This window comes from Periplaneta americana, chromosome 15 (assembly GCF_040183065.1).
Source record: "Periplaneta americana isolate PAMFEO1 chromosome 15, P.americana_PAMFEO1_priV1, whole genome shotgun sequence".
NCBI classification, from domain to species: domain Eukaryota; kingdom Metazoa; phylum Arthropoda; class Insecta; order Blattodea; family Blattidae; genus Periplaneta; species Periplaneta americana.
In genome coordinates this window covers 174,619,055-174,629,903 of record NC_091131.1, presented here as the reverse complement: position 1 = coordinate 174,629,903, position 10,849 = coordinate 174,619,055, and the positions used below count along the sequence as shown (strand labels likewise).

Sequence of the window (10,849 nt, the reverse complement as noted above, 5' to 3'; positions counted from 1 at the left end):
CATCTCGTTTTTCAATTCTAAATCAATTTTTAGGTTGTACCAGAGTAATGTTCATCTTATTCTGTGCCAAAGTCAATGAAATTCGGCCTCGTAAAAAATCAATACTTTCGCTTCTGCGCACATGTCACAATTCAGGTCAGTTCGCACATAACCATAATTTTGAATACTTTCAAGTTAGAAAAATATGGTCGAGCATAAAAAGTCATACGAAACTTGCCTATAATGGTAATTAAGATGCTCGTATGAAAATTATGAAACTCGCTTGCGCTCGTTTCATAAGCAATCATACTTGCGTCTTAATTACTACCATTATAGGCTCGTTGCATAATGCACTATTAAATGTTGTTACTATTTAAATTTAAACATGAACAGTTTTCATTAGAATATAATTTTGCGTCATAATAATTAAAGATTGAAACATTTCCTGCAAAATAAGAGATTGGAAACATATTATTACTTCGGAATATGTATGGCAAGACTTTCCTGTGTTAAATTTCAACGTACCTCGTTTACATGTTTCGACCTATTTATGGGTCATCTTCAGAACTGGTCGTTGTTGGTCTTGGCGCCACTTGTTCTGTTACCTGTGAGGGTGTGTTCCTGTGGTATAGTGTAGAGTCAAAGAGTGTGTGTGTTTTGAAGTTGAGTTGTGTGTTGAGAATTTCGTTGGGGTGTGTTTTTGTATGTCGAGAGTATGCTGATTTTATAAAATGAAAGAAAAATCCTGTATTGGTACTTTTGTTAGACTCATACTTAAAGTTTCCTACTTACGATACATATTCCTTAAAAATAAGATCGTACTCTAAGTGTAATTAATATATTTTTATTTGTGCGAAAATTTCTTCAGTCCAGCTGCCAAACGCCATCATAACAATTTTGAGAATTAGGGTAATAGAGATAAATTCTCAGTCTGGCTGTAGATCCAATTTTGATCTTTGCATTTATTTGCAATGAAATGTCACAGGCAGTACAGTATTGGTAGGTTACTGTAATGATTTTATCTTTGATATTGTGTAAACCTGGAGTAGACAATGGTAGAAATAAAAGTGAAAACTTCTTTTCATCAGTGTATAGATGTGTAGGTGGCTTCTTGTGGCACTCAGAGCTTCTTGTACCAGAATAGGTAATGATCCCCATCTTCAACAATTAGTCCATCGACTCCTGCAGAATGAAAGCGAATAACATTTATTAATAAGCTCAATAGATTAAATGAAACAAAGTCTTTTTAAAGTTTAGAAGTAAAAACATAGGCCTAATTAAATACCATAACTTTGAACTGAATAATATTACAAGTCATATACTGCCCGTGCCTCACTTCCTGAGCTGTTTCTTTGCGGGGCGAGATGCAGAGAGGGAGAGTGGGAGGTCCTGGGTACCGCATGTGTCTACTACTCTACATTCAACACATCAGCCTTTTCAGGATTTCTTTCGTCAGCTATAGAGCAAGATCAGTCATGGACAAGCGAATGTATAGGCTGTCCCCTCACAAAACAAATTATGTCCTTCTCATCAATTCCTGTAACTAAACACTAATACCAGTGGTAGACTACAGTCTCTACTTGAGATTATCGACCTAACTGCGATTACGGTTATCACATGTACACATCCGTAAAATCTTTCTTCTATGGCAGTGTTTCTCAAACTTTTTCCACCGCGAAATCCCTTTTAATCTAAAGTGTAACTGCGGAATCCTTGTAATATTTTATTAGTATTTAACAGTTAAGAGACAAGTGAAAGCTAGTATCTCAATATTGTTCAGTGGGACGAATGTATTTGCTTTTTAATCCTGCAATCTGGTTGTATGGCAGAAAGTTGTAGTCTCATTTTTACTGTACTTCTGCATTTTGTCTTTTCGGTTTTACTGAACACATACGCAGAGAAACCAGTGATGAAAGTGATAATTATTACGGGTATTTTCCGTTTTAGATTTTCATCAAAAATATTATTATTATTATTATTATTATTATTATTATTATTATTATCGGTGGTTTAATGATATTATTGATTCATATTTTCGTAATATTTATATATTTTTACAGTAGCCGCTAAGTATAAAATAGCCACCGAAGCAGCCCAGTTGGCTAAGGCACTTGCCTATCGATCCAGAGTTCCGCTCGGGCACGGGTTCGATTCCCACTTGGGCTGATTACCTAGTTGGATTTCTTCCCGAGGTTTTCCCCAACTGTAAGGCGAATGTCATGTAATGTTTGGCGAATCCCTGACCTCATCTCGCCAAATACCATTTCGCTATCATTAATCCCATCGATGCAAAATAACGTAGTAGGTGATACAATGTTGTTAAATAACCAAGTAAAAAAGTATGGAATAAAATTTAAAATCATATAGAGCTCACGGAACCCCGGAACATATATTGAGAAACGCCCTATGGTAATTCAGCAGTTGTCCATAATGAACAAAGAGTGGCCGAGTGTCTACATACATTTTAGGAAATCGCCATCAGAGATAATAGCGATAGTGGTAACCACGATTAGAGTATCCGGTATTATAAAGAGTAAAAACCCTTGCACTGGCATAGGATAATGTTTTCAGAACAAGTAATATGCTGCCATGTTGCATGCTGTAGCTGTCGTGCTGGTCCGAGCAGACCTAAGGGACATGGTTATAAGCACTAGGGAGCTCTCGGTTCAGGATGTGAGACATGGGCAGTAGATTGCTTTGTTATATGTTTATTTTTTATGTGCGTCTTTAGTAACTGTGAAGGTTTACTATATCATAGTAACTTAAAAGCCTTTTGTTTTTGATGTGCGTCTTTAACAACTGTATAGGCTTAGGGGAATTTCCGGTAGCAAGACTGTGCAGGCCATTGTTTTGTTGCCTGATCACCAGAAGCACTAAACTTTTCAATGATTTGATGCTAGTGGGAAACACTGTTGTATACAAGATATATCTCGTGGGCAATAGAAAGCCACACAGAACAACAAAAGAGCAGCTATACTTCTTTTGAGACGAGAGCCTGATGACTATTTTACGAGTCATTTGTATGTTTATGTTATTCAATTAAGAAAATACGTCAAAATTCCATCAAAACAACTAATATTTTATTTATACTTGTTCTGTTGAAATTTTTACTTATTATCTTAAATAAATAACATAAACACACAAAAACAATAACATTCATCTTTAACAATCATTATTATTTGATCAACAAAACAACCAATATCCCGTTCAAATTTTCACAGCAGACCACCAGGAGCGCACCATTTGTTCTCTGCTTCCCTGTCGTAACATGCGTCGTGCACTTCTATTATTTTGTTGTTCTATGGATATAGGCCTACTATCAATACTGGTAGTGGCAACTGAATGTTTGGCAACTTTACAGTTCACATCTCTCAAAAACAAATCTAAACCAGGATAAATAATGACATCTTGGCAAAATTCGGGACAAATACGAGTTCCGACATATTATCAAAAAAATCTTGGACATAGGGTCTAATTTGGGACTGTTCCGGAAAAATTGGGATGAATGGTCACCTTCAGGCTGCAATACCTTCGTTGTAATCTTCGAATTCTGTTTTAAGAACATTAACAGAATCTTCATTCTCTCCCACAGATAGGCCTACAGCATGTAATTTCTACAATCATTATTAGTTTTCCAGAACAAATGGGAACTATAAAAAAGCAGTCTCTTCACTCTGTTCTTATGTAGTAAATTTCTTATATTTTGCAGTTTTTACATTTTCCTGTTACAAAATTTAAAAAGTAAATGTGTTAGGGTGTCAACTTTAATTTCACCTAACCTGAAAGTATTAGGCATAATGTCCCAACAACGTAATTCGTTGTGATTTTTCTAAGGAGTGAATTAATTTCGTAATTGCATAGTCAACCACTTGTTATTACTAGGCCCCGGAATAAGTATTGCTATCAGCTTAGTATGCAATATAGCATACTTGCTTTGAGAGGGATGGGGTAAATAATGATAGACAGCGTGACGCTGGCAGTAGTACAGTTTGGTTCATGAGAAATGAAGTAATACATAAAAGTCTCATTATTTGTGCGTCCTTTTGACTAGTTTCCAGTGATTAGCTATGAAGCTTACAAAGTGCAATTCTAATTTATTCTTATTAAGAGATCTAAATATTTCATTGTACTTGACATACTGATAATAATATTATTTACGTATTGATGCGTTGCAATGAACTATGATATGCATGTGCAAGACATGTAACGTGTATCATATTCGGATAACGTGTTTCAAGAAACTTAGCAGATTTCTTCATATAGCTTGCAGCATCTGTAACATATAGTAACACATTTTGGAATTGCACACATGATGGCCATAGCAAGTCCATAGCACTATCAAAAAGTTCACATATGGTGGAATAATCAACCCTCTCTAACACTTCACTCATTAAGAGATAGGGTCTACAGCAACATTCCGCACTAAGGGCACCGACAACCACATTTGCAACATGACGTCCAATGGAGTCCATGCTTTCATCTATAGAAAGAAACCCATATCTTCTCATTTTGTAATTTACACTTCACTTCACGCAGACATTTCTCATATGCATGTTGCACATACTTCTTCCACAGTGTTGCTTCATTAGGAATTTGTCTTCCAGTGTACTTTTCTGAAAAGCCACGGAGTTTCACGTTTTCTAATTTGTTTAACGGAATAATTGAAACAATAAATGCGTCACACATATCTTCGTAAAATGTTCGTTCAAGTAGTTGTGAAGGAGATTCCTGCTGTACCTTGCTTAAATTCTGTTGTCTTTTATATCCGCGTTTATGCTTATTGCTATTTATAGGCTTCTTAACATTGCATGCCATGTCGGCTGCCAATTTCACGTGACACAATTCACAAAACAGTTCATTACCATGGATGGAAAACACACTTTATTGACGAACATATTTCCCTAGTGCTTCTAACTTGCGTACTTTTGGTCTCGGCATTCTGAAGACCCGTGTCGACTGCTTTTGACTGCATTGTACTAAGCTATGCCGGCACTACTCCTACCTGCACAGTGATGCATGCAAGAGTCCTCGGTTCATAAACATTACCTATACTACATCGTGCATTTCCCTATAAGCAATACTTTCTCCGGGGTCTGGTTATTACTACATGTTTGCATTATTTGATTCTGAACTTTAAAACAATACATGTCGAGGTTCAGAACAGCAAAACTAAAATTAATTCACCTTCAATTGCTATTGCGGCACCAAGTATGATGTAGTATATAGTAATCATCACAGAACAACAAAATAATAGAAGTGCACGGCACATGTTACGACAGGGAAGCAGAGAACAAAGAGTGTGCTCTGGTGGTCTGGTCTCGCTGTGAAGCTTAACATTTGAAAATTTGAACGCGATATTGGTTGTCTTGTTGATCAAATTATAAAGATTGTTAAATCAATCTTCTTAATGTATCCAGCTGTTTGCTGACAACATAAGTCCATTGTAGTCTATTCAGTTGTTGTTATTCATGAGAAATGAGGGGTATTTTGATCACTGTTCATTATAGATGCCTGTTGCTAGTAGCCAGAGTTTGGGTGTAGTCAATATATACTGCAGGGCTGTGTCTTCTGCAACTGGTACTGATGATTTTAATTTACTTCTTTTGTGGTTTATGGATGGACAGTATAGAAGAATGTGTTCCAGATCTTCATCATGATTATTACACCACAGACAAGTAGGATTATCAGAAATGTGAAATCAGTGTAGGTACAATTGAGTGACAATGTGACCTGTTCTGGCTCTTGTTAAAAATGTCTGAACATGTCTGGACAAGTTTTTGTACATTTACAGGTCATTTGGTTTCTTTTGTACAGACTGTAAAATTTTTCCTTTGTCAGAAGAGAACCAATTGTTGATCCATAGGTTTGTAAAATGAGACTTTACTGAAGCAAAAGCATTGGATAGAGACATCAATTGAAGAGGTCTTGGTTGCAAATATGTTGCCTGTTTTGCAATATTACAAACTTCCTCGTTTCCAGGTATACCCAATGACTAGGTATCCATTGAAATGTTATTTCCTTTTGGAGTTCTTTTAGTTTACTTAGTTGTTTCTGAATTGGAATAATCCTATGTGCATATAGGTTTGGTACATATTTAATTATATTACATATAGCTCCCTTGGAGTCGGTAAGTATGCAAATAGATTTTTCAGAAATTTGAGTAACACACTGAAGAGCAGCATCAATAGCTAGCAATTCAGTGTCAAGACTGGAGGAGGATGAACATGGTATGAAATAACTTTCTTGATATTTTGGAATATAATACTCTGCTCCTGATGTCCCATTATTAGGAAAAAGACTGTTAAAGATGAATGTTATTATTTTGTGTGTTTGTTATTTAATTAAGATAAGTAAAAATTAAAAAAAAAAAAGAAGTATAAATACAATATTTCTTAAATATTTTAAAATAAAATAAAAAAATTGTTCTGATGAAATGTTCACATATTTTTTTAATTAAATAACATATACATACAAACAACTTATAAAACAGTCATCAGGCTCTCGTCTCAAAAGAAATATAGCTGCTATTTTGTTGTTCTGTTTTGCCTACCAGATATATCTCGTAAACAATGGTGTTTCCCGTTAGCATCCAATCAGAAAATTAATGTTTAGCGCTTCTGGTGATTGGGCAACAAAACAACAGCCTGCACAGTCTTGCTACCGGAAACTCCTCTCTCAGTTTCACCCCCCTGGTAATCATTAATTCATTTTTACTTCATTCACAGTATGATCCACATAGTGTTCTGCAAATCACCACTGTGATTCTATCTCCTAATATAGTCCTGTGTGACGTGACATCACTGAGAATTACATGTGCGTCTGATTACATATTGGTATTCATTTCCATTATTCTTGTACTTATGGACAGAGATGGCCTTTCTAACTTCAAAATGCCAATTTTGTTATCTATAGCTAGTAAAACAATTCTGAGTCATAAGAGAAAAGCAGAAGCAGAGTTTTCATAAATTGATTAAAACAATTTCATCTAGGCCTATATGATTATACTGGGTAAGTAAAAAGTTCCAAGACACCAGTCTATTTTGAAGACGGAAGGAAAAATTGAAGATCTGACCAGCTCACGAAAGGATGGATGACAGAGCCAACCTCTGCTGGGTATTTCCGGAACATGACCACCATCTTAGAGCAATGTGACATTTTTTTTAATTTCAAGGCTGTCATGTGGCATATCAAATAAGGCCAAAATTTTCTCAGGAATTCATTGCCGTAATGAGATTTGACATATGTGTTGTGGTTCAAATGTAATTAACACAGAAATTTCAAATTACTGGTGATGGTTCAGAACATTGTATGAAATGGAAATATAAAAATAGGAAATTTATCCTTTGAAGAGATGGAAAAATTCAAATATTTTCGAGCAACAGTAACAAATATAAATGACACTCAGGAGGAAAAAAAAACGTAGAATAAATATGGGAAATACCTGTTATTATTCGGTTAAGAAGTTTCTGTCATCCAGTCTGCTATCAAAAGAGCGGAAAGTTAGAATTTATAAAACAGTTATATTACCGGTTGTTCTTATGATTGTGAAACTTGGACTCTCACTTTGAAAGGAGCAGTGCATAAGGATGTTTGAGAATAAGGTGCTTAGGAAAATATTTTGGGCTAAGAGGAATGAAGTTACAGGAGAATGGAGAAAGTTACACAACGCAGAACTGTACGCATTGTATTCTTCACCTGACATAATTGGGAACATTAAATCCATACGTTTGAGATGGGCAGGGCATGTAGCACATATGGGCGAATCCAGAAATGCATATAGAGTGTTAGTTGGGAGGCTGGAGGGGGAAAAGATCTTTGGGGAGGCCGGGATGTAGATGGGAGGATAATATTAAAGTAGATTTGATGGAGATGGAATATGATGTTAGGGACTGGATTAATCTTGCTCAGGATAGGGACCGATGGCATGTGAAGGCAGCAATGAACCTCTGGATTCTCTAAAAGCCATAAGCAGTAGTAAGTAGTTTCAGGAAACTGGAGATGACATTGACAAAAGAGAAGAGGAGTGAGGTGATTCTGATGTTTGGGGAAAGCAGCTGTGGTATCATAGCCGCAAATTCAATTTCCAGAAAGACCACCAATTTCCCACAACACTATCACATCCCCGATATCCAAATTTAGAACAACTGGGAATGTTGAAGACAAGCCGCATAGCAGTCGGCTAAAAATGGAAACTGACGAGGGAACCTCAACATTGGTCTTGCAGAATTCGACATGTCTATCGGATTCATTCTGCAGCATCTGGACCTTGAACAGGTTCCATTTATTAGTATGAAGAATCGACATAATCCACACACTAATTGATACCACTTTTTGCTGAAAGATTTCAAGTGCTGCATTTTGGATTATTGGTAAATGAGGCCAAGACTAGTGTTGAGGTTCTCTCGTCAGTTGCTGTTTTTGACCAACTGCTACTTGGCTACTTTTGAACAGTTCCAGTTGTTCTAAATTTGAAATTGATGGTCTTTCTGGATATTGGCTGTTGAAGTCTACAGATATGATATGGTATCTGCGTTCCCCAGATACCAGGACAACCTTATCTCCTTCTCTTTCGTCAATACCGTAACGAGTAATTTCAAATTTCTGTATTAATAACTTTTGAACCGTAGCACATAACTTAAAATGTCAAATCTGATTACAGCAATGAATTCCATTTTAGTCTCATTTGTAGGGCTGGGATTTTGATGAAATTGCATCTTTTTTCTAATAAGCCAGAAACATAGCTGCTTTAGTATTTATATGTTAAGTGATAAACTGAGTATTTTAAGACATATTTTGTTAGGGCATTTTTTTTGCATTTTTTGGCTGTTTGAATTCATAAGAGCATCTTTTGTTTTATTCGGACATTTTTAGGCATTTTCATTTAATTTTGGACGTAAATCCCCATTATTAATATAAAATAATATTTATTTCCTTTGATATCTGTCTACATATTTTGTCCATTAATACTCATTTTTTAACTTAGTTATTTAACGACGCTGTATCCACTACGAGGTTATTTAGCGTCGATGGAATTGGTGATAGCAATATGATATTTGGCGAGATGAGGCCGAGGATTCGCCATAGATTACCTGACATTTGTCTTACAGTTGGGAAAAACCTCGGAAAAAATCCAACGACATAATCAGCCCAGGCGGGAGTCGAACCCGCAACCGAGTGCAACTCTGGATCGGTAGGCAAGCGCCTTAACCGACCAAGCTATGCCGATGGCTAATACCCATTATTTTGTATAATATTTTAATCGTTTTTCTACACAAATATTGCCATTTTAATGTAGTACACTCCAACCACCCCTTCAATATAGACTCCTCTATACCTGCTAATTCCGGGTAAGAGTGGACTTGTGGTGAGCTACATGGAATTACATCAGGTAAAATAATTAATTAAAGTGTACCACTTAGAAAAAATTATGTAAAATTAAAGAAACTTAAATATTGGTACTACTCGTAGAATTTAATTTAATTACTAGTCTAAATATTAAGTAGTACAAAAGCTCTTTTCCTTCTAAGCCAATTATGTAAGAACAATGTTTAGGACATTTTTAAGGGCATTTTTGAAAGATTTTTACGTCATAAATGCATTGTTTTTAGAACTTTTTTTTATGATTTATAGGTCATTAAAATCCTAGCCCTACTCATTTGATATCCACATGACCCTCTTCCCATTTAAAATATGGACCTTGCTATAAGATGACTCTATACATAATTTTGAGAAATAACTGTTCAAATGAAACCTTGAACTAGCTAGAGCCTGATCGCAATCTTGTGGCACCAACATGCACAAGCTTCTTTCTGAGACTTCGGAGTGGAGGGTTGTGTGTGCAGGCAACTGCTTACTCATAGAGCGTACTGTTCAAAAACCCCTCAGCAAGACTCTTGGGCGAATCAATGTAAGTGGTTGCCAATTCGTCTTTCACGCAGTTGCCACAAGTTTACAATCAGGCTCTACATTAATATGCTTTTTTAAGAGAAAAGTGATAACTGTGAAGTTAAAAAAATATACAGTTATAAAGAGTACAGTGAACTCCAAAAAAAAAAAAAAAAAAAAAAAAAAAATTGCTTTAATAAAGGGTAGGAGAAAGAAAAACAATTTCACAACCGAATTTTCAAGTGTGATGATTAGGCCCCGGATTTTTATGTAATATGAAAGTGCGAAATATGTACATAAAAATGTTGTAAATACCGGTATCGGGGAAATATATAATTAAATACAAGTATCAATAAAATATGTAATTTAAAGTCACTATTTATTAATGCATTAAATTCACAAAACTGTTGTCACAATTTAACTGGTCAGTTGAAGTGGGAGGATATAGCCTGGAGAGTGACTTGCCATTTCCACCTCACTGTATAGTTTGCAAATACAACTTGTCTCTGCCACAATTTATGCTTTTTTTTTCTTTTGCCTTAAGATTTCCTAGAAAAATATTTTTCTTTGACACACAAAATGACATTTTGATTTACCTGACACCCGACCCAAACCCCTCGCTAATATATTAGCCTACTTTCAATTTGTAACATAGCTAAATGACCGGCGCACCTGACCATCACAGATTCTGAGAAAGCATTAGGGCAAATGTATAGAGTTCAGGCACTTCCAACTATTATGTTTTACAGACAAAGAGTTGGAATCCCTAGTTTTATGTTTCTTTTTTATTTATAAAAGAACTATTGTCTTAAGCCAGCTTTAGAAATTAAAGTATTTTCTATAGTTGTGAACAAAACATAACAACGTCAGTTTCCGAGCTCTCCCTCTTTACCAGCATTGTGTACTATAGCGAGAACAAAAAGCGGCTCTCCAATCGGAGTAATGGGACAGGGACGTTAAGACAAATGTCCAAGTATACTGGTAT

The 10,849-nt window shown here is 35.7% G+C and overlaps 1 protein-coding gene across 10 annotated transcripts in view; it reads right to left on the bottom strand.

Annotated features, from left to right (window-relative positions):
- Positions 1-700: 700 nt before the first annotated feature.
- LOC138715545 (uncharacterized protein CG3556-like) overlaps positions 701-10,849 on the bottom strand; it is a 142,771-nt gene continuing 132,622 nt past the window's right edge. For all 10 annotated transcript variants that reach the window (XR_011336405.1, XR_011336408.1, XR_011336407.1 and 7 more), the window contains one exon: positions 701-1,161. The gene's annotated coding sequence lies outside the window, so the exon portion shown is untranslated. The remainder of the gene's footprint in view (positions 1,162-10,849) is intronic.